The sequence below is a fragment of the Bombina bombina genome, chromosome 4 (genome assembly GCF_027579735.1).
Source record: "Bombina bombina isolate aBomBom1 chromosome 4, aBomBom1.pri, whole genome shotgun sequence".
Taxonomy (NCBI): Eukaryota; Metazoa; Chordata; class Amphibia; order Anura; family Bombinatoridae; genus Bombina; species Bombina bombina.
In genome coordinates this window covers 220,688,776-220,715,182 of record NC_069502.1, presented here as the reverse complement: position 1 = coordinate 220,715,182, position 26,407 = coordinate 220,688,776, and positions in this window count along the sequence as shown.

Here is a 26,407-nt window from a genome sequence, read left to right as displayed (position 1 = left end):
GTATGTATGATAGCCTTATGTTTATCCCATGCATTAGTTGGTATGTAAGATAGCCCTATGCTTATAACATGCATTAGTTAGTATGTAAGATAGCCTTATGTTTATTTCATCCATTAGTTAGTATGTAAGATAGCACCAGGCTTATCTCATGCATTAGTTAGTATGTAAGATAGCCCTATGCTTCACCCATGCATTAGTTAGTATATAAGATAGCCCTATGCTTATCCCAGGTATTAGTTAGTAGGTAAGATAGCCTTATGCTTAACCCATGCATTAGTTAGTATGTAGGATAGCCATATGATTATCCAATGCATTAATTATTATGTAAGATAGCCCTATGCTTATCCCATGCATTAGTTAGTATGTAGGATAGCCCTATGCTTATCCCATGCATTTATAATTTTGAAAGATAGCCCTATGCTCATCCAATGCATTAATTAGTTTGTAAGATAGCCCTATGCTTATCCCAGGCATTAGTTAGTATGTAAGATAGCCTTATGCTTATCGCAGGCATTAGTATGTAGGATAGCCTTATGCTTATCCCAGACTTTTGTTAGTAGGTAAAATAGCCTTATGCTTATCCCATGCATTAATTAGCATGTAGGATAGCCTTATGTTTATCACATGCATTAGTTAGTATGTAGGATAGCCTTATGCTTATCCCAGGCATTAGTTAGTAGGTAAGATAGCCTTATGCTTATCCCAGGCATTAGTATGTAGGATAGCCTTATGCTTATCCCAGACTTTTGTTAGTATGAAAGATAGCCCTATGCTTATCCTAGGCATTAGTTATTATGTTAGGTAGCGCTATGCTTTTTGCTTATTCCAAGCATTAGTTAGTATGTAGGATAGTTCTATGCTTATCCCATGCATTTGTTATTATGTAGCCTTTTGCTAATCCATGCATTAATTATTATGCAAGATAATCGTATGATAATCTCATGCATTAGTTAGTATGTAAGATAGCCTTATGCTTATTTCATCCATTAGTTAATATGTAAGATAGCACCAGGCTTCACCCATGCATTAGTTAGTATATAAGATAGCCCTATGCTTATCCCAGGTATTAGTTAGTAGGTAAAATAGCCTTATGCTTATCCCATGCATTAATTAGCATGTAGGATAGCCTTATGTTTATCACATGCATTAGTTAGTATGTAGGATAGCCTTATGCTTATCCCATTCATTAGTTAGACTGTAGGATAGCCCTATGCGTATCCCAGGCATTAGTTAGTAAGTAGGATAGCCTTATGCTTATTCCATGCATTAGTTAGTAGGTAACATAGCCCTATGCTTATCCCAGGCATTAGTTAGTAGGTAAGATAGCCTTTTGCTTATCCCATGCATTAGTTAGACTGTAGGATAGCTTTATGCTTATCCCAGGCGTTTGTTAGTATAAAAGATAGCCCAATGGTTATCCCAGGCATAAGTTAGTATGTAAGATAGCCTTATGCTTATCCCAGGCATTAGTTATTATGTAAGATAGCCTTCTGCTTATCCCAGGCATTAGTTAGTATGTAAGATAGATGTATGCTTATCCCAGGCATTAGTTAGTATGTAAGATATCCTTCTGCTTATCCCAGGCATGAGTTAGTATGCAAGATAGCCTTTTGCTTATCCCAGGCATGAGTTAGTATGCAAAATAGCCTTGTGCTTATCTCAGGTATGAGTTATTATGCAAGATAGCCTTCTGCTGATCCCATTCATTAGTTAATATGTAAGATAGCCCTAGGCTTATCCCATCCATTAGTTAGTATATAAGATAGCCTTATTCTTTTCACAGGCATTAGTTAGTATGTAGGATAGCCCTATGCTTATCCCAGACATTAATTAGTATGTAAGATAGCCCTCTGCTTATCCCATGCTTTGGTTATTATATAAGAAAGCCCTATGTTATCCCAGGCATTAGTTCGTATGTAGAATAGCCCTATGCTTATCCCAGGCATTAGTTAGTATGTAAGATAGCCTTATGCTTACCCCATGCATTAGTTAGTATGTAAGATAGCGCTATTCTTATCTGATGCATTAGTTTGAATGTAGGATAGAGGATAGCATTATGCATATGCCATGCATTAGTTATTATGTAAGATAGCCTTATGTTTACCAATGCATTAGTTAGTTTGTAGGATATCCTTATGCTTATCTCAGGCATTAATAATTATGTAGAATAGCCTTATGCTTATTCCAGGCATTAGTTAGTATGTAAGATAGCCTTATGCTTATCCCATGCATTAGTTAGTATGTAAGATAGCCCTAAGCTTATTCCATGCATTAGTTAGTATGTAAGGTAGCCCTATACTTATCCCAGGCATCAGTTAGTATGTAAGATAGCCCTAAGTCTATGCCATGCATTAGTTAGTATGTAAGATAGCCCTATGCTTATCCCAGGCATTAGTTAGTATGTAAGATAGCCCTAAGCTTATCCCATGCATTAGTTAGTATGTAAGATAGCCCTATACTTATCCCAGGCATTAGTTAGTATGTAGGATAGCCCTATGCTTATCCCATGCATTAGTTAGTATGTAGGATAGCCCTATGCTTATCCCATGCATTAGTTAGTATGTAAGATAGCCCTATACTTATCCCATGCATATGTGAGTATGTAGGATAGCCCTATGCTTATCCCAGGCATTAGTTAGTATGTAAGATAGCCCTATGCTTATCCCAGGCATTAGTTAGTATGTAAGATAGCCCCATGCTTATCCCATGTATTAGTTAATATGTACGATAGCCTTATGCTTATTCCAGGCATTAGTTAGTATGTAGGATTGTCCTATGCTTATCCCATGCATTAGTTAGTATGTAGGATAGCCTTATGCCTATCCAAGGCATTAGCTAATATGTCGGATTGCCTTATGCTTATCTCAGGCATTAGATAGCATGTAAGATAGCCCTATGCTTATCCCAGGCATTAGTTAGTATGTAAGATAGCCTTATGCTTATCCCAGGCATTAGTTACTATGTAAGATAACCTTATGCTTATCCCAGGCATTAGTTAGTATGTAAGATAGCCCTATGCTTTTTCCTGGCATTAGTTAGTATGTAGGATAGCCTTATGCTTATTCCATGCATTAGTTAGTATGTAAGATAGCCCTATGCTTTTTCCTGGCATTAGTTAGTATGTAGGATAGCCTTATGCTTATCCCAGGCATTAGTTAGTATGTAAGATAGCCCTATGTTTTTTCCAGGCATGAGTATGTAGGATAACCTTATGCTTATCCCATGCATATGTTAATATGTAAGATAGCCCTATGCTTATCCAGGCATAAGTTAGTATGTAATATAGCCTTATGCATATCCCAGGCATTAGTTAATATGTAAAATAGCCTTATGCTTATCCCAGGCATTAGTTAGTTTGTAAGATAGCCTTATGCTTATCCCAGGCATTTGTTAGTTTGTAGGATAGCCTTATGCTTCTCCCAGGCATTAGTTAGTATGTAGGATAGCCTTATGCTTCTCCCAGGCATTAGTTTGTATGTAGGATAGCCCTCTGCTTATCCCAGGCATTAGTTATTATGTAGGATAGTCTTAGGCTTATCCCATGCATTAGTTAGTATGTAAGATAGCCTTATGCGTATCCCAGGCATTAGTTAGTATGTAAATTAGCCTTATGCTTATCCCAGGCATTAGTTAGTTTATAAGATAGTCTTATGCTTCTCCCAGGCATTAGTTAGTTTGTAGGATAGCCTTATGCTTCTCCCAGGCATTAGTTAGTATGTTGGATAGCCTTATGTTTCTCCCAGGCATTAGTTAGTATGTAGGATAGCCGTATGCTTCTCCCAGGCATTAGTTATTATGTAGGATAGCCTTATGCTTCTCCCAGGCATTAGTTAGTATGTAGGATAGCCTTATGCTTCTCCCAGGCATTAGTTTGTATGTAGGATAGCCCTCTGCTTATCCCAGGCATTAGTTAATATGTAGGATAGCCTTATGCTTCTCCCATGCATTAGTTAGTATGTAAGATAGCCTTATGCTTATTCCAGGCATTATTTAGAATGCAGGATAGCCTTTTGCATTTCCCAGACATTCTTGAAGTCTCCCACAGTGTTTGTCATTAACACCTCTTGTGGAAGTTTATTCCACAAATCAACCGCCATTTCTGTGAAGAAGTGCTACCGCAAATTACTCCTGAATCTACTTCCCTTCAGATTGATGTCATAACCCCTTGTTCTTGAATTTCTCTTGTTATGAAAATTACTCTCAGCCACAACTTTACTAACCCCGTTTAATACAGTATACGTTAAAGTTACTATCATATCACCTCTTTCCCTTCTCTCCTCTAAGCCAGTATTCGCCAACCAGTGGCCCGTGGCACTGTTTGTGTTCCTCCCCTCCATCTTCTTTTTTCATTAAATATTTAGTAATATTTTTAATTCTAATAAATGTATTCCACCTGAATTCCAGTAATTGCTATCCAGCAGATCAGCCATATCCCACCAGTATAATAGTAATTGCCAGTAACATCAGTCATAGTTAGCTCACATCCATATTGAGAGCTTTCTGATAGAAAATTAATTTATGACTCCACTGTCTGTCCATGATCATAAGTAGTTTTGAATAATTCCTAACTGGGGAGGAAACTTGGAAGTCTTGTGGTCCTTTTAAACATAATTATTTTTCCCCACTTTCTGCCTCTCTGTTTCCAGCTCAAAAGTTGGCACTCACCCTTAATCTGTCATTTGGAAGTATTCTCTCAGTTCTGTCATTCAATTAGTTAATTACAAAAAGAAAATTCTTAAAAATGCGTAAATATATACATAAATTAAAATTAGCTATGGTTATGCTAATTATGTACAGTATGTGTGTGTGTGTGTATATATATATATAAATATATATATATATATATATATATATATATATATGTTACTGCTAAAGTGCGGAATCAATTAATGTGCACATTACCTAGGTAATCTGCAGATTAACTGATTTGCTCAGTTAAAGTGCGGAATCCGCACCATAACTAGGTAATGTGCACATTAACGGCTTCAGTGTCGTTAAAGTGCATACTTTTGAGAGGGGTGGAGCTTTGATACACCTGCATAGCCTGTGGAATCTTGCTGTTTTTCTGTGAAGCAACCTGGGGTGAAATCATTCTCACCCGAGCTGGAACATCTTCTTGGCCGTTATTGGCCTGCGGCTATACCGCATTCTGCCTGACAGTCTATGCTAAGAAGTTAGATAGCAGGAAACACAAACATAATACTGAGCTTAAGGCAGCTGAGCGCAGGAGACCAGCTACTGTCATCCGCTTCCTTGGCTGCTACGATACACAAAAAAAAGCTGGAAAGGATACCGCAAGTGACGTGCTCACAGAGTACAATAATTCTGAGGTGGTACGGCTGACACATTTTCTCTGGGTATAAAGTGTGGTAAATAAAGGCACACTTAAAGAAGGGATCTTAGTACCACTAAACAATATAAGGAAATGTGCTTGGCAGCGTTGATATAAATGTATGGGACATTTCTGGACTAACTTGAAGCTACATGGGGAATTGTTCTGGCAGATAATAGAGGCTATGTTATAAGCCTTCTTCTAAAAAAAAAAAAAAAAGACTAGCAATTACCAGAATTCCCTAGAGAAATATCTGCAGCCTATCAAGCCTTGACTCAGAGAAAAGTATAAGCTGTTTAAAAAGAGCCACATTTAATAAATAAATAACATTCTGTTAATTTCATTAATTGTTATAGTTGAGTTTAACAAAATAAATAAAGAACATGATGTTAAATAATAGTTGAGTTTAACGAAATAAATAAAGAACAGAATGTTCCGATTTCGGCCGAGGGCAGATACGCTCCAGAGTGTTCTGTTCTAATCAGAACCTCGGGTGCCGCAACTACCTCTGGGAACCTTACCATGGGTCACAGCTCGCACGTCTTGAAATTCTCTGTCTGGGAAATTATCTATCTATCTATCTATCTATCTATCTATCTATCTATCTATCTATCTATCGAATCTATCTATTTAATATACATTCGATAGATAGATAGATAATTTCCCAGACAGAGAATTTCAAGACATGCGGGCTGACACCCATGGTAAGGTTCCCAGAGGCAGTTGCGGCGCCCGAGGCTCTGATTAGAACAGAGCACTCTGGAGCATATATGCCCTCGGCAGAAATCGGAACATTCTGTTCTTTATTTAGTACATTCTTTGGCTTCTTTTTCAATAAACAGTTTACATGAGAGAAACAAACCGCAAAACAAACTTTTCTGAAAAGCTAAATTGCTTCTTTTTTTTTTGCACTTTAACTAGTGCCTAGTAGGTAATGTGCAGATTACCTAGGTAATGTGAGAAATGAAACTATTTTTCTGCACTTTGATCACCCTAGTTAATCTGCAGATTAACTAGGTAATGTGCACATTAACTGATTTCTGCACTTTAACTGTAACATATATATATATATATACACACACACACACACACATTATAGAGGTTTCTAAATTTCTAAAAATATTCATGTTAATTGTCCACAGGATTAAAAATTGTGAGATTAGTGGTCCTTGAGGTCCGAAAAGTTGGCGACCACTGCTCTAAACTCGTGGCCGGACTGTTAGTTAACGGACATTTGGCCAACAGACATTTGGCTGATGGATAATAGTCCGACAGACAAGTGACTGTCAGATAACAGTCCGGCCATGAGACAGAAAGATAGATGGATTAGATAGATAGATTAGATAGATAGATAAATAGATTTGATATATAGATAAATTAGATAGATAGATAGATAGATACATTTGATAGACTCAATAGATAGATAATTCCCAGACAGATAATTACAAGACGTGCGGGCTGTGACCCATGGTTAGGTTCCCTGAGGCGGTTGCGGTGCCCAAGGCTTTGGAGCATATCTGCCTTCGGCCGAATTCCGAACATGCTTCGGCATTCTGTCCATCAGCCAAATGTTCGTCGGACAGAATGGCGTTGGCCAAATGTCCGTCTGCATTTTGTCAGAGCACCCTCTATGCTATATATTTTAGGGTCATTGAGCCTTTCCTGAATGTTCATTGATTAGATCACCAATATGTGCATGACAATTCAATAGACATGCTACAGATTATCTATCATCTAAACGCCATGCTTGTATCATTAATAAACAGTTTCAGTCCTGCTTCTTTGCTCTCTGCCTTATGATGAACTCATTCAGTTTGGCAATGTACAGTATATTTGGCTTGACCAATATAAACAATTTTAACCACCTGTGTGCTCTGTTTGACATTTTTAACTGGTCTCTAGAGAAGAACAAGTAAAAAAGGTTAATGATGAGTCTATAGCAAGAGGAATAAGGAACTTGAAAGGGGGGGGGGGGGGGCACCTTAAAAAGGTCATTGTCTATTAGCATTAGAAAGATGGACTTGCAGTAAAAATAGACTTTATTCAACTAGACCACAGACTACATTAAAATGTATACATTTTTTAGTATAGAAATGCTGCAATTGTAAAGTTGCCCAGAGCATCTTAAAGGGGCACTGGGCTACACCATGTTACGCTAAGAGAGAAAGTGTTACTTAAAGGGGTATTAAAAAGTGATCCTTAATTTAAAAAAAAAAAGCTAAAGTAAATATGAAAAGAGATTGTGTATAAAACAGTAAACAATTTACTTGTTTTCTTGCAAAATGAGAACTAAGAAATTCTCACTGTAGTCCCTGCCTTAAAGGACAGTCTAGTCCAAATGAAATGTTCATGATTCAGATTGAGAATTTTAAACAACTTTCCAATTTACTTTTTTATCATACAATTTGCTTCGTTCTCTTGGTATTCATTGTTGAATGCTAAACCTAGGTAGGCTCATATGCTTATATCTAAGCCCTTGAAGACCTTTTATACCAGTGGATTTTGACAGTTTTAACAGCTAGACAGTGCTAGTTCATGTGTGCCAAATAGATAACATTGTGCTCACTCTTGATTAGTTATTTATGAGCCAGCGCTAAAAACGCATGTCAAAAGAACTGAAATAAGGGGGCAGTCTGTAGAGGTTTAGATACAAGGTAATCACAGAGCTAATAAGTATAAAAATATAACCATGTTCTGTTAAACTGGGGAATGGGTAGTAAAGGGATTAACTGTCTTTTAAAAAAATAAAAATTCTGAAGTAGATTGTCCCTTTGATTTGCATTGTGCCTCTTTTGAGCATTGGCAACATGAACATCCTGTTTCAATTGCATTAAAACCTAAGCCAGCTCATTTTACTCTAGAAGATTTATGACATCAAGCTAGATGATAGAGGCCCCTGCCCCCTTATAGAGCTGTGACAGGAAGTAATGGACACTGCACAAATTAAGTAAAAAAGAAAAAGGAAAAAGGAAAAATATTTTAAAATGATGAATAATATATATATATATATAGCCAAAGTCAATAGAAAGCATTCACCGGGTCTTATAATAACTTATAAATGTATTAACAGTAACTTTTCGGGGGTGTTAGCCCCGTCCTCAAACCGTTCAACATGCATAAAAACATACCTGTGCTTTATACCCCATCACCAAACACCCGTGCCGCAAACCAGAACTCCCATAACATCAGGACCGCTCCACTGCGCAGGACCGGCCGTTACCATGATAACCGGAAGTGGCGTGTCTGAAACTAGTAGAATAGTGGCAATTAGAACATATGTTTAAACGTATCACATAAATCATCAGCTTTTCTTTCCCTTTACTGATTATTGATCACACACACCCTCTTGTAAGAGGGGGAGACAGAGGGAAGTTGCTGCTGCAGCGTGAGTCCAGGTGGATATTCAACCTGGGTACCTTGGTAACCAGGGGGTTGAATACACACCTAGACTGGCATTGCCTCCTATGATTCATTTATTATAGTTTTGGCTTTAGCAATACATGAGGGCAATGTTAGCCAGTTTAAATTAGTATGTGTAGGCTGACCATACGTCCCGTTTTGAAAGGGACAGTACCGTTATTTTGTGTTTTTTCCCCTGTCCCGTCGTTTCTTTATTAATAGTCATTTTGTCCCATTTTGAGGGTTATCAGACCGTGCGGGCAGCGCAAGTGTAATTTTTTATTGCACACACACCACTTAAATTTTTTTTTAAACTCCCCGCCGGCGGGGAGGGCAGTTTTTAAAAAAAAACATTTTTTTATTTTTTTTTATAACTGCAGCCGGGTTGAGGTTGGGTGGCCATGCCAACATGATCCACAGCATGCAGTCTTCATGCAGTAATAGCAGTCTATGCCACCCGCGCTCTTCAAAATTAGGGGCATGTCATTGATAGGTGCCTATAAAGAGTCAGTGACAGCAGGTCAGTACTCAGTCGTGAGCTGTCAGACTGAGCCTAGGAGGGAGACTGGTCACTGGTCAGCGTGAGGGAAGTTAGATTACTAGCTAGTTCAGCTGCAGTAGTGCCAATACTTTACTAGTAACTTACACTCAGGACAGGCTCAGCACAGGGGTCAGCAGGAGTCGGACTAAAAATATCTGAGATTCAGTCAGTCATCATCTGGATCTGATGTGATGATCAATCATCTGCCTTTAACCGCTGCCTCACCATCATCCGAATTATAGGCTGACCTGACCATCACCAGACACCAGAGAGATAATTCTTGTTGCCATCTTCTTCTTGTTTGTGTCACAGACGTGTGAAGTGAATATACAAACTAGTGTTATGGTCTGGTCTGGAATTAGATCGATTCAACTGGTTACAGTCTATGTTCTGAACTTCAGCTTCTGCAAGAATTGTGCAGTGTCTGTGCCTGGCAATCAATTAAATTAAATTAGTTGTCATTTATTATATCATATGCATATTATTATTATGCTGCTGCAGTGCTGGTTTTAGTACAGACATTATAAAATAACGGTTATTATCAAGTAACTATGTAGTTCCATATTTTTATCAGTTCTTCCACCATTTACATGTGTAACAATGATTTTGGGCAACTCAGCTAAAAAAAATCTACAACTACTATCCAGATATTCAAACCAAACGCAAGTTCAGAGGCTTTTACCCTTTAAAATCAATTAATATGGGGGAATTTGCCTTGACAACATAGGATAATCTCACTTTTTTAAAGCATGTTTGTTGTTTATATGATAAATTAAATTGTAATACTATTGTTCACAAGCTTCAGAATTAGCTCTTATTATATAAGCATGTTCTCTTTGATTTTCTTTGTTTAAAACAACAATTTTGGCTTGGGTATCCATCTGTTTAAAAGTGACAATGAGTCTGAGACAAGTTCCATAATATATATTAATATTAATGAATATTGTGGGGGGGGGGAGGCATGATGGATGTGATCTAATGGAGGGAACCTTTGCCTTTAGAATGGTTATTGGATAAGTAATTTTATTTCCCTTAACAACAGTTATAATAAAAATCATTTTATAGGGTGTCTTTATAAGTCAGAACATTTGTGCCAATTTTCTGTGTGCATCAAATTTAAAGTAAAAATAATTTCATATACATGATACATCAGCCCATGGAGTGTGAGAAGTTTTATTATATGGTGTTGAGAGACTAAAATTTGCTGTGTAAATTTGTTTCATCAGACAAATATTCATGGTACAATCATGATGAAATACAGTCCCCTTCTAGCTCTAGGTCTACCTAAAATTTTTGTATGAGTTCTTCTGTCAATGAAGGATAATTGTTGGCTCAATAGTTTAAATTCATGTCATAAAAGTTATACTTTTGTTAAAATCTTACTTTATTTCATATAAATAAAGTATATTAACCCCGTCCCATTTTTGACCACTCAATGTCCCGTTTTTGTCTCAAGGAAATATGGTCAGCCTAAGTATGTGGCCTTACAAGTCCATTGTTGCTCTATTCAGTCCCTAGATATAGGTATACATGCTGATTTATAAATGTTCCAGAAGTTAGCCAGAAGGTCTCTTATAGCTGTATTAATTGATTTTTATCGTTTTTCTAACATATATAAATAGCTGTAGCTATTGTTTGTAACCAAATGTATAGAGAAAAGGGTGAGAATTACTTTTTGTATATAAAAGCAAAGAAAAGTAATAGTCCCAATAGATTCTTATGTAGAGGATTAGTCCTTTTAGTTTTCAACAGGTTAGTGTTTAAGGTAAGTATATTCTGCTTACCAACTGGTACCTCAATCGTATGAGGTAAGGTGTCAGCTCTTAGGTGTTATAGATGATCCCTTTGCTCTTGTAAGGAAATGTCCAAGTCTGTTGGATGATTTTTCTTTGTAGATTTAACTGCAATGCAGATCCTGGACTTTCTTTGTAGATTCCACTGCAATGCAGATCCTGGACTCTCTTATTTTCTTTTTTTTCACTGGTGGTGAGAAACCTCGTTTCCTCAGGCGGTTATGTAGGTCGTAGATGGAAGAAAGAAAGACTGTAGAGACCACAGCCTCCTTGTAGGGCTGTGAAAGGAAGTAATCAACTGGCAGCAATTCAAGGCTACTGGTCGAGAAACCTGTGCATCAGTAGCCTTGAATTGCTGGCAGCAATTCAAGGCTGCTGGTCGAGAAACCTGTTCAGCTTTCGCCCTTGTTCTGCAGCCCTGTGGTTTCCGGATTCCGGGTCGATTACTTCCTTTCACAGCCCTACAAGGAGGCTGTGGTCTCTACAGTCTTTCTTTCCTCCATCTACAACCTACATAACTGCCTGAGGAAACGAGGTTTCTCACCACCAGTGAAAAGAAAGAAAATAAGAGAGTCCAGGATCTGCATTGCAGTTGAATCTACAAAGAGAGTCCAGGATCTGCATTGCAGTTAAATCTACAAAGAAAAATCATCCAATAGACTTGGATATTTCCTTACAAGAGCCAAGGGATCATCTATAACACCTAAGAGCTGACACCTTACCTCATACGATTGAGGTACCAGTTGGTAAGCAGAATATACTTACCTTAAACACTAACCTGTTGAAAACTAAAAGGACTAATCCTCTACATAAGAATCTATTGGGACTATTACTTTTCCTTGCTTTTATATACAATAAGCAATTCTTCTTTCAGCATATATGGTGTAGTGTGTGGTGATACAAGTGACAGACTCAACTGTGCTACCCCTAATTCTGATATGCTCCCAGTATCAGAAAATAAGAGAAAATGAAAACAAGTGTGGGAGGGGTGCGCTCAAAAGTAGAGCTGTGAGTGGGACTACTTATATACGCTGGTATATACGATCCAATCTATGATTGGATGTTGTAGCACTAAGTGTTGATTATTATGTTGTTATAATAATGTGATATAATTATTCTGGCGTCCGTGTGGTGTACTGAGTGCTCAAAAAATGGTGACAATTGGTGTAAAGATCGTGGTTAATGTTAATTATTGTCCCTAAAATACATGCAATAGATGCAGTGGTTTGGGTGTGTTCCATTGTTATTGTGTAAATGGGAACAAAACTAAATACTGTGTCTGTGTCTCAATATAGTGGAGTCCTATTAGGATCGGATATAGCTAGGATGACACTTACATATATTATGTAATGACGGTGTATTATACTAATGACTCCTCAATAAGTTAGATACGGTGTATACGATATATGAATGAAAAAAAGAGATTAAGGTCTCAAGATATATATATAATAATATTTATTCCACAAGGAAATCTAAAGCAAAGATATGAGTATGTTAGTTAAAACATCCAAGTAAATTAAAACATCAAGGTTGATTAAAACATGTAAACAATTCCTAGGCAGGTTGATACATCACAATACAGAAACACGCGAAAGTGGAAATTGATACACTGTAGCAGCAACAAACGTGGATGTATGATACACTAAAGTAGCAATGTTTGCATATGTGTGAATTGGCTAAATTAGCATAGACAAAAAATTAGCTAAGTTTGCATAGACAAAAAATAGTTAAGTATGCATAGACAAAAAATCGCTAAAGGTAGCAATTGAAGTTAAAAGGACACTCTTGTCCGTTGTGAATGGGTACTTGATCAGATTCTCACAAACGAAGTTCAACGTTAAGATAAAAGTTAAAAGTGAGTTTAAAAGTTAAAAGTTGTGGCCACAACTATTTGTATGGGATCCAAAGGGCTAATTTCCAATTTGTGTAGCTTGTTGTAATCCCGTGATTAAACTGAGTGGAAACAGAGTCTAATGTTGCTCACCCCTACCGGACTACCGATATCCCTTACCTCCTCTTGAAACTTCGTGGGTTATGGGAAGGCTGTATCCGTCACGGGATGGTCTCTCTGTCCGGCGTATCGCCGTGTAAGCTGATGTCAGATGTACTGCTTTATTTCAATCGGCGTCTCACCATCAAACTTTCCCGGTCAATGCTTCCTACCCTGTAGGATGGTAATGTGTCACCATATGTGCAAGTGTCGGATTCTATAGGACCTATGGGTATCAGTGTGATGGGGTATATGTGAGGGGGGTGACCAGGTGATAGGATATAATATTTAGATATATTAAAATATGGTATTTGATGCCATATATGACTATATCAAGATCAGTGAAAGATCTATACTAGCTTTATGTGAACGGATTCAAATTGAGTTCTGCATTGAGACCATTCGGTGTCAATGTATTAAATTTGAATATTAATTCTGCTTCTTTTAATAGTAAAATTTTTTCTATATCTCCTCCTCTATTATTCAAAACTTTCTTGATACCCCAGTACTTAAATCCTATTGGTTTCTTATGGTGTATTTCGGTAAAGTGTTTCAAAAGAAGATGTTTACAGTTACCACGTTTTATATTTGAGAGGTGTTCTCTTATTCTGTCATCTAGAGGCCTACTAGTTTGTCCTAAATATTGTAATTTACATTGGCACTGTATTAAATAGATTACATTAATATTAAATAGATTACATGTCAATGATCCCAAACACACCACCCGGGCAACAAAGTAGTGGCTTCGTAAGAAGCCTTTCAAGGTCCTGGAGTGGTCTAGCCAGTCTCCAGATCTCAACCCGATAGAAAACCTTTGGAGGGAGTTGAAAGTCTGTGTTGCCCAGCGACAGCCCCAAAACATCACTGCTCTAGAGGAGATCTGCATGCAGGAATGGGCCAACATACCAGCAACAGTGTGTGACAAACTTGTGAAGACTTACAGAAAACGTTTGACCTCTGTCATTGCCAACAAAGGATATATAACAAAGTATTGAGATGAACTTTTGATATTGACCAAATATTTATTTTCCACCATAATTTGCAAATAAATTCTTTCCAAATCAGACATTGTGATTGTCTGGATTTGTTTCCACATTTTGTCTCTCATAGTTGAGGTATACCTATGATGAAAATTACAGGCCTCTCTCATCTTCTTAAGTGGGAGAACTGGCACAATTGGTGGCTGACTAAATACTTTTTTGCCTCACTGTATATATATATATATATATATATATATATATATATATATATATATGTAATTTTTGTAATAGTTTGTAGTCCAAAGGTTGCTTCAAACATATAGATAGAGACAGCCTCACCTGTAAATATATGTAACCTTACAATATATATGTATATATATATATATTTTATGTAGTGATCATATGTTTGTCATTGCTGTATTCTCCTATGATTGACTGTTAACGCTCAACATTGTTAATTATAGACAGATTAGCCGGCAGTGAAGGGAAAGAAAAGCTGATGATTTATGTGATACGTTTAAACATATGTTCTAATTGCCACTATTCTACTAGTTTCAGACACGCCGCTTCCAGTTACCATAGTAACGGCCGGTCATGTGCAGTGGAGCGGTCCTTATGTCATGGGAGTGTTTGGTGATGGGGTATAAAGCACAGGTATATTTTTAATCATGTTGTACGGTCATGCAAAGCAAACACCCAATACAGCAACACTTCAAACATAATTTTTTCTTTATTAATCAAAAATCCATAAAAATTAAAACGTTTCAATCAACAGATCTTAACAATGATTAAGATCTGTTGATTTAAACCTTGTCATTTTATGGATTTCTGATTAATAAAGTAGTAATTATAATTGAAGTGCTTCTGCATTAGACTTTGGAGGTGTCAAAAGACCCTTTCTGATAACAGTCCTGGCATTTCTGTTTCTGACTTGTTTTCCTAGTAATGATCATGAAGATCATCCTGACTTATACTCCGTTCCTCATCCTTACCTGTACCATGATTACCTGGCTACTGACCTTTGGAATAGAAACCTGTATTATGTTCTTGTTTTAAACCTTTTACTGAAACGTCTTTAACTTTTTACTGAGAAGTCCTGTCTTCTGATCCAATGTTGAATCCTGGCCTGGCTTCTGACTTCTTTTTGGATGACCCTTTGCTGACCTGTTGTTGTTGCTGCTCATCTGATGTCCACCAATACCAGCACCTGACGTGAGCCTGCAACACATCTCTTGAAAGACTGGTTTCAGTCTGCAATCAAGGTAACCTTCTTTTTACCCGTGATGCCAATTAGTCTGATAAATAAACATGTAAAGTGAGGTAATTGTTTAAGTATAGCTCTAGGGAATCACAGCCCTGGTTTAAAAAATAGAAATGATAAGGAGTTACTTTAGTATATACAATATAGGTATGGCTCTGTTAGATTCCCTAAAAGATCTGAACAAGAGTGAAGGAATTTGCAGCCCTAGAATGCCTATCAAGCGTGAGAAGTAACCCTATATACTAATCACCTGATAGATGAAGTAATACAGAACAAATATAAAGGGAAGGGTAAGGGGAGATGATTCTATTGGCGCAACACTCTGGAATAAAATAAAATATGTATACTAAATGAATTAGCTCCAATTTAGACTTGCACTCGAGATGTATAGTGTTAAAAATAATAAAATGGATACGGATGTAGTAATAGTATAGGATGCTGTATCAAAGCTAGAGTATAGTGTCTGAAAAATGGATTTTATATAGATATTCAATCAATTATACGATAATATATTCACATATTAAATCATAAGTGTTCTAAATACAAACATATATGTAGTATAGCACTCGATATTAAGCTGAAGAATTTTAGTGCATTGGTATACCACAATCTATCTCATAAAGTGCTGAGACAAATCACTAAGGCCTAGATTTAGAGTTCGGCGGTAGCCGTGAAAACCAGCGTTAGAGGCTCCTAACGCTGGTTTTGGCCGCCCGCTGGTATTTGGAGTCAGTGATTAAAGGGTCTAACGCTCACTTTTCAGCCGCGACTTTTCCATACCGCAGATCCCCTTACGTCAATTGCGCATCCTATCTTTTCAATGGGATCTTTCTAACGCCGGTATTTAGAGTCGTTTCTGAAGTGAGCGTTAGAGCTCTAACGACAAAACTCCAGCCGCCGGAAAATAGCAGGAGTTAAGAGCTTTCTGGGCTAACGCCGGTTCATAAAGCTCTTAACTACTGTACCCTTAAGTACACTAACACCCATAAACTACCTATGTACCCCTAAACCGAGGTCCCCCCACATCGCCGCCACTCGATTTAAATTTTTTAACCCCTAATCTGCCAACCGCCACCTACGTTATACTTATGTACCCCTAATCTGCTGCCCCTAACACCGCCGACCCCTATATTATATTTATTAACCCCTAATCTGCCCCCCTCAACGTCGCCGACACCTGCCTACACTTATTAACCCCTAATCTGCCGAGCGGACCTGAGCGCTACTATAATAAAGTTATTAACCCCTAATCCGCCTCACTAACCCTATCATAAATAGTATTAACCCCTAATCTGCCCTCCCTAACATCGCCGACACCTACCTTCAATTATTAACCCCTAATCTGACGACCGGAGCTCATCGCTACTATAATAAATGGATTAACCCCTAAAGCTAAGTCTAACCCTAACACTAACACCCCCCTAACTTAAATATAATTTACATCTAACGAAATTAATTAACTCTTATTAAATAACTTATTCCTATTTAAAGCTAAATACTTACCTGTAAAATAAATCCTAATATAGCTACAATATAAATTATAATTATATTATAGCTATTTTAGGATTAATATTTATTTTACAGGCAACTTTGTAATTATTTTAACCAGGTACAATAGCTATTTAATAGTTACCTAGTTAAAATAATAACAAATTTACCTGTAAAATAAATCCTAACCTAAGATATAATTAAACCTAACACTACCCTATCAATAAATTAATTAAATAAACTACCTACAATTACCTACAATTAACCTAACACTACACTATCAATAAATTAATTAAACACAATTCCTACAAATAAATACAATTAAATAAACTAGCTAAAGTACAAAAAATAAAAAAGAACTAAGTTACAAAAAATAAAAAGGGACCCCCCTTAAATAAACCTAACACTAAGCCCCTGAAGATCTTCCTACCTTGTCTTCACCATCCAGGTATCACCGATCCGTCCTGGCTCCAACATCTTCATCCAACCCAAGCGGGGGTTGGCGATCCATCATCCGGTGGCTGAAGAGGTCCAGAAGAGGCTCCAAAGTCTTCCTCCTATCCGGCAAGAAGAGGACATCCGGACCGGCAAACATCTTCTCCAAGCGGCATCTTCGATCTTCTTGCATCCGGTGCGGAGCGGGTCCATCTTGAAGCAGGCGACGCGGATCCATCCTCTTCTTCCGTTGTCTCCCGACGAATGACGGTTCCTTTAAGGGACGTCATCCAAGATGGCGTCCCTTGAATTCCGATTGGCTGATAGGATTCTATCAGCCAATCGGAATTAAGGTAGGAATATTCTGATTGGCTGATGGAATCAGCCAATCAGAATCAAGTTCAATCCTATTGGCTGATCCAATCAGCCAATCAGATTGAGCTCGCATTCTATTGGCTGATCGGAACAGCCAATAGAATGCGAGCTCAATTTGATTGGCTGATTGGATCAGCCAATCGGATTAAACTTGATTCTGATTGGCTGATTCCATCAGCCAATCAGAATATTCCTACCTTAATTCCGATTGGCTGATAGAATCCTATCAGCCAATCGGAATTCAAGGGACGCCATCTTGGATGACGTCCCTTAAAGGAACCGTCATTCGTCGGGAGACAACGGAAGAAGAGGATGGATCCGCGTCACCTGCTTCAAGATGGACCCGCTCCGCACCGGATGCAAGAAGATCGAAGATGCCGCTTGGAGAAGATGTTTGCCGGTCCGGATGTCCTCTTCTTGCCGGATAGGAGGAAGACTTTGGAGCCTCTTCTGGACCTCTTCAGCCACCGGATGATGGATCGCCAACCCTCGCTTGGGTTGGATGAAGATGTTGGAGCCAGGACGGATCGGTAATACCTGGATGGTGAAGACAAGGTAGGAAGATCTTCAGGGGCTTAGTGTTAGGTTTATTTAAGGGGGGTTTGGGTTAGATTAGGGGTATGTGGGTGGTGGGTTGTAATGTTGGGGGGGGGGTATTGTATGTGTTTTTTTTACAGGCAAAAGAGCTGAAATTCTTGGGGCATGCCCCGCAAAGGGCCCTGTTCAGGGCTAGTAAGGTAAAAGAGCTTTTAACTTTTTTAATTTAGAATAGGGTAGGGAATTTTTTATTTTGGGGGTCTTTGTTATTTTATTAGGGGGCTTAGAGTAGGTGTAATTAGTTTAAAATTGTTGTAATAATTTTCTGATGTTTGTAAATATTTTTTTATTTTTTGTAACTTAGTTCTTTTTTATTTTTTGTACTTTAGCTAGTTTATTTAATTGTATTTATTTGTAGGAATTGTGTTTAATTAATTTATTGATAGTGTAGTGTTAGGTTAATTGTAGGTAATTGTAGGTAGTTTATTTAATTAATTTATTGATAGGGTAGTGTTAGGTTTAATTATATCTTAGGTTAGGATTTATTTTACAGGTAAATTTGTTATTATTTTAACTAGGTAACTATTAAATAGTTCTTAACTATTTAATAGCTATTGTACCTGGTTAAAATAATTACAAAGTTGCCTGTAAAATAAATATTAATCCTAAAATAGCTATAATATAATTATAATTTATATTGTAGCTATATTAGGATTTATTTTACAGGTAAGTATTTAGCTTTAAATAGGAATAAGTTATTTAATAAGAGTTAATTAATTTCGTTAGATGTAAATTATATTTAAGTTAGGGGGGTGTTAGTGTTAGGGTTAGACTTAGCTTTAGGGGTTAATCCATTTATTATAGTAGCGATGAGCTCCGGTCGTCAGATTAGGGGTTAATAATTGAAGTTAGGTGTCGGCGATGTTAGGGAGGGCAGATTAGGGGTTAATACTATTTATGATAGGGTTAGTGAGGCGGGTTAGGGGTTAATAACTTTATTATAGTAGCGGTGCGGTCCGCTCGGCAGATTAGGGGTTAATAAGTGTAGGCAGGTGTCGGCGACGTTGTGGGGGGCAGATTAGGGGTTAATAAATATAATATAGGGGTCGGCGATGTTAGGGCAGCAGATTAGGGGTACATAGGGATAACGTAGGTTGCGGCGGTTTACGGAGCGGCAGATTAGGGGTTAAAAAAATATGCAGGGGTCAGCGATAGCGGGAGCGGCAGATTAGGGGTTAATAAGTGTAAGGTTAGGGGTGTTTAGACTCGGGGTACATGTTAGAGTGTTAGGTGCAGACGTAGGAAGTGTTTCCCCATAGGAAACAATGGGGCTGCGTTAGGAGCTGAACGCTGCTTTTTTGCAGGTGTTAGTTTTTTTTTCAGCTCAAACAGCCCCATTGTTTCCTATGGGGATATCGTGCACGAGCACGTTTTTGAGGCTGGCCGCGTCCGTAAGCAACTCTGGTATCGAGAGTTGCATTTGCGGTAAAAATGCTCTACGCTCCTTTTTTGGAGCCTAACGCAGCATTTGTTTGAACTCTCGATACCAGAGTTAAATTTATGGTGCGGCCAGAAAAAAGCCCGCGGAGCGTTAACAGCCCTTCTACCGCCAAACTCCAAATCTAGGCCTAAGTATATGTACGGTATGATAGATCTATATCATATAGAAGTTGTGCCCAAACCTAATATGAATATGGACGTATGAAATGGAATGGAATTATGGTACAATGTTAAGTTTTTTTTTTTCTGTTTTTTTTTATTGTAATGATTTTTAGACCAATAAATGTTTTTAAATATATATTTTTAAATATAATTTTAAATATAAATTTACTATAAGGAGTTATATCTTTGTTTAAAGAGTAATGCAATTTAAATTATCCATCAGCTGCCTCCGGTCTATCTACTATCAACATACTACATTACTAATAATTAGCTAACATCTATCTTTTCTCATATATATAAATATCTCACTTCAACATAAACACTACTACTTTCCATAGCATTCTAGTTTTGATGGATACATTATATACAAATATGTTCCGCTACACTATCTCGTTACACTTTTGAAATGAAAAACTAGGGAGAGTAGGTCTTATACTATTAAGAACACTTTCAGCTAGATTTAGAGTTTGGCGTTAGCCGTCAAAACCAGCGTTAGAGGCTCCTAACGCTGGTTTTGGGCTACCGCTGGTATTTAGAGTCAGTCAGGAAAGGGTCTAACGCTCACTTTGCAGCCGTGACTTTTCCATACCGCAGATCCCCCTACGCCATTTGCGTATCCTATCTTTTCAATGGGATCTTTCTAACGCCGGTATTTAGAGTCTTGGCTGAAGTGAGCCTTAGAAATCTAACGACAAAACTCCAGCCGCAGAAAAAAGTCAGGAGTTAAGAGCTTTCTGGGCTAACGCCGGTTCATAAAGCTCTTAACTACTGTGCTCTAAAGTACACTAACACCCATAAACTACCTATGTACCCCTAAACCGAGCCCCCCCCCCCACATCGCCGCCACTCTAACAAAAAATTTTAACCCCTAATCTGCCGACCGCACACCGCCGCCACCTACGTTATCCCTATGAACCCCTAATCTGCTGCCCCTAACACCGCCGACACCTACATAATATTTATTAACCCCTAATCTGCCGCCCCTAATGTCACCTCCACCCACCTACAATTATTAACCCCTAATCTGCCGACCGGACCTCACCGCTACTATAATAAATGTATTAACCCCTAATCCGCCTCACTCCCGCCTCACTAACCCTATAATAAATAGTATTAACCCCTAATCTACCCTCCCTAACATCACCGACACCTAACTTCAAGTATTAACCCCTAATATGCCGACCTATTTGTAGGTATTGTATTTAATTAATTTATTGATAGTGTAGTGTTAGGTTTAATTGTAGATAATTGTCGGTATTTTATTTAATTAATTTATTGATAGTGTAGGTTTAGGTTTAATTGTAACTTAGGTTAGGATTTATTTTACTGGTAATTTTGTAATTATTTTAACTAGGTAGCTATTAAATAGTAAATAACTATTTAATAGCTATTGTACCTGGTTAAAATAAATACAAAGTTGCCTGTAAAATAAATATTAATCCTAAAATAGCTACAATATAATTATAATTTATATTGTAGCTATATTAGGGTTTATTTTACAGGTACGTATTTAGCTTTAAATAGGAATAATTTATTTAATAAGAGTTAATTTATTTCGTTAGATAAAAATTATATTTAACTTAGGGGGGTGTTAGTGTTAGGGTTAGACTTAGCTTTAGGGGTTAATACATTTATTAGAGTAGCGGCGAGGTCCGGTCGGCATATTAGGGGTTAATACTTGAAGTTAGGTGTCTGTGATGTTAGGGAGGGCAGATTAGGGGTTAATACTATTTATTATAGGGTTAGTGAGGCAGGAGTGAGGCGGATTAGGGGTTAATAACTTTATTATAGTAGCGGTGAGGTCCGGTCGGCAGATTAGGGTTAATAATTGTAGGTAGGTGGAGGCGACGTTGGGGGCGGCAGATTAGGGGTTAATAAATATAATATAGGGGTCGGCGGTGTTAGGGGCAGCAGATTAGGGGTTCATAGGGATAACGTAGGTTGCGGCGGTGTACGGAGCGGCAGATTAGGGGTTAAAAAAATATGCAGGTGTCAGCGATAGCGGGGGCGGCAGATTAGGGGTTAATAAGTGTAAGGTTAGGGGTGTTTAGACTCGGGGTTCATGTTAGGGTGTTAGGTGCAGACGTAGGAAGTGTTTTCCCATAGGAAACAATGGGGCTGTGTTAGGAGCTGAACGCTGCTTTTTTGCAGGTGTTAGGGTTTTTTTAAGCTCAAACAATGGGGGAATCGTGCGTGATCACGTTTTTGAAGCTGGCCGCGTCCGTAAGCACCGCTGGTATTGAGAGTTGCAGTGGCTCTAAATTATGCTATACGCTCCCTTTTTGGAGCCTAACGCAGCCCTTCTGTGAACTCTAAATACCAGCGGTATTTAAAAGGTGCGGGGGAAAAAAAGCCAGCATTAGATACGCGGGTCGTTACCGACAAAACTCTAAATCTAGCCGTTTGTATATCTAACTACATATTCTTACAATTTTTATAATCATTAATCACCTATAATTATTATGTATGAACATAATATACAGACACTCAGATCACGTATATCTTTTTAAAATATATTTATATTACAATATACCATCTGGAACGAGACTGGGTAGATAAGACATTATAAGCAATTTGTATAACATCATGAATGAGCCCTGAAAATGAGAACGCCTTATTATGTGACGATTAGCCAATGGCATGAATGAGATACCACATGACACACCATGAATGTTACTACTAGCCAATGGCATGAATGATATACCATGTGACACTAGTACACGTGGACAGATCTTTAATGGATGACGTTATGCTAGGGGACGTGCCGCCGCCCCTTTTTAATGTTTTTAACCGATCTTTTAATGCAAACGGTAAATACCTCTGATGAAGAAGGGTTAAAGTTGCTATATCCCTTCGAAACGCGGCAGAACTTTGTTTTACCATATGTTTGCACAGAGTGCACACTTCACAGTCAAGGCACCGTATTCCTGGAACTAAGTATATGGCATTATTGCTTTAAATTACCTCATATATATTGAGGGCTTTTGATGTAAGCGTACATCTTTTAATCTGAATAAATTGTGTGAAACTTAAATACAGAGTTGCACTATTGTATGCTTTTTCTCCTTTTTTTGGCCATATACATCACGGGAACGAGTGGTGAAGAGTGAGATCACTGTCGGAGGATAGAAAATCTTCAACCCGCAGCTGACACCCGGAAGAGATTCTACTTAGCACTACGAGGCACTTACCTCATAAGATTGAGGTGAAGGAGTGTAAGTAGGCTCCCAACGGGACCCGTTGCTTAGAGAAGAACTGTCTATTTTCACCTATTTGTATATATTAGACATTGGACACTAATAAGGATTATATTCATAGCATATTTGCACGTTGTTTTTTGATGTCTCATGCATAATAGCGGCAGAGTGTGTGTTTTATATTTAAAAGATAGCTATCCCATTACTATTTTCAGTATTTATTGGGATTCCTATTGCATAGTAACTTAACATTGTACCATAATTCCATTTCATACGTCCATATTCATATTAGGTTTGGGCACAACTTCTATATGATATAGATCTATCATACCGTACATATACTTAGTGATTTGTCTCAGCACTTTATGAGATAGATTGTGGTATACCAATGCACTATAATTCTTCAGCTTAATATCGAGTGCTATACTACATATATGTTTGTATTTAGAACACTTATGATTTAATATGTGAATATATTATCGTATAATTGATCGAATATCTATATAAAATCCATTTTTCAGACACTATACTCTAGCTTTGATACAGCATCCTATACTATTACTAGATCACGTATCCATTTTATTATTTTTAACACTATACATCTCAAGAGCAAGTCTAAATTGGAGCTAATTCATTTAGTATACATATATGATATATTTGTTTTAAAATATTTTAGATACAAAGTCCTAAATGACTGCAAGAAATTCATGCTTGTGCATTTTTTTGCATATATTTTTTTAATGTATGCACTTTGGAGTAAATATATATATATTTATTTATTTATTTATATTTATTTATATATATATATATATATATATATATATATATATATATATATATATATATATATATATATATCCTCTAAGAATATAGCCTATTTATTAGGGATGTGCATTTGGCTTTTTTATTTATGCTGATTCAAAGATTCGGCTCATACACAAACAGCTGAATGCATTATAGGACTAAACAGACAAAGTACTTACGTTTACTTAACCAAAACGATGTGTTCATGAGTTTGTGCTGTTTGGCACCAATAGACGTGCAGGAAGGGGCAAAGAAGAGGGGAAGATGGTAAAATGTTTGGATAATCTTCAAATATTCCAGTGAAGTGAATGTCGAAGTTTGGAAAAAATCCAAAACAAATTTATTGGACAAAACACATTTTCACCCAGACATCTCTTCTAGTTATACATATTACATACATTTTCTTTTACATTTTATCACTTTAGTAATGACCAAAACCCACTGAATTAAGTTTATGAGAGAAAATATGTAATATTGCCTTTTTATCTATCGCTCTCTCTTATTAAAATGTGTACAGGTGCTGTCCCGATTGTCATTGAGATCTGTAATTTCCTCCCTAAGATGACCAACAGTTGACCTGTTGACTTTGGTCAGATGGACTGAATTTAACTAAAGTGACTTCTGGGAAAGACTGATAGCTCTGCAGTAATAGCATATAAAAAAGCTCAGAGGAATGAGCAGGCACAGGGCACATGCAGACGCTCCTGGAGCGCCCAGCAGACCAGCCTTTGATTCTCAGATAATTGTGTGGGAGCTGTCAGGAAGGTTTCTCTGGTTCTAATTAGGATCCATCGTGAGAGCTTACTCAGGCAAAATGCTAGAGAGAAGAGGGAAGGCAGCATCCTCTGTGACATGTTCAAAGAAACCTTTGCTTTTTAGACTTTTTATCAACTTAGTGCTTAGGAATACATGGAAAAAATGAATGATTTAATATTTTTGTGCTTTGTCATTTTTTTCTTTAAAAGGACAGTTGAGGAGAGCAAAAACTAAAGCAGAATGATATTAAAGTACTTTTGGATATTAATATTAATAAGAGATATTAAAGTAATATACATACATATATATATATATCGTATATCAAGAATTAAACACTGCATTGAAAAACAAACGTTTAAAAAACTATTATTACTTGCATTTTGTTAGAAAACTTTAAATGTTTTCCACACCCTTTGAAAGGCCTCTTAGGTATTCTTTACATTATCTCATTTTATGTGACCAGTTAGGGACTTATACAAATAAGCTCCTATACTGGTCAAGAAATCGCAGTGTAGTTGGTTGCAAGGTTATAATTCTTGATCATGTCACTCCAAGCCTCTCTCAGGCAATGTAAAAAATACTATTTTTAGAGTTGAATTAGAAGTGGACAAAATAAATAATTAAACTATATTACAAAGATGCTTAACTGCACCTAATTAAGGTCTAAATTACAAGTGGAGCACAAAAATATTAGCGCTATTTAGTGCTAACATCGCTCAAGTTAAATCAATAGCTCTTCTATTCTTATGCTGATATTCTGGCCCCAATTTATCAAAGGTGTTGCGGACCTGATCGGACACTGCGGTTCAGGTCCGCAAGACCTCGCTAAATGCGGAGAGCAATACGCTCTCCGCATTTAACATTGCACCAGCAGCTCACAAGAGCTGCTGGTGCAACGCCGCCCCCTGCTGACTCGCGGCCAATCGGCCGCCAGCAGGGAGGTGTCAATCAACCCGATCGTATTCGATCGGGTTAATTTCCGGCGATTCCTGTCCGCCTGCTCAGAGCAGGCGGACAGGGTTATGGAGCAGCGGTCTTTAGACCGCTACTTCATAAGTTGTGTTTCTGGCGAGTCTGAAGACTCGCCAGAAACACGGCCCTTCAAGCTCCATACGGAGCTTGATAAATGGGCCTGTCTAAGTTGAACATAAAAAGTGACTCTGGTGCACTAACATCCGGAGGTCATATAGCACAACCACACTAACTCCCTCTCCCCATAGATTTCTATGGGGTGCACTACAAAAGCCTCTTTTGGCTTTTGCCCTTGCGCTAACCCAAGGGTGCACTAGGCCAATTGCGCTAAAGTCAAAGGTGCATTACGAAATACTTCAAATACCTTTGCGTGTCTTTTAAAACAGGGTCCTTTAAACTTTTTTTCCCAAGACCTGTGCAATGATACCACATACCTTCATGATCCTATTTTTTATACTTGGTCTTAAAATTTCTTAAGTAATATACAACAAGATGACTGCAATTATTTGCAAAATGATTAAAATGTGTGGCACTTTATTCCTGATTGTAGTCAAACTTGAACGTGTTGTAAAAGGTAATGACACACACCACACAAAGGCCTCTAGTTATCAAGGTCTGTCGGACCTGATCCGACAGTGCGGATCAGGTCCGACAGACCTCGCTGAATACGGTGAGCAATCCGCTCGCCGTATTCAGCATTGCACCAGCAGCTCACAAGAGCTGCTGGTGCAACGCCACCCCCTGCAGACTCGCGGCCAATAGGCTGCCAGCAGGAGGGTGTCAATCAACCCGATCGTACTCGATCGGGTTGAATTCCGGCGATGTCTGTCCGCCTGCTCAGAGCAGTCGGACAGGTTATGGAGCAGCGATCTTTGTGACCGCTGC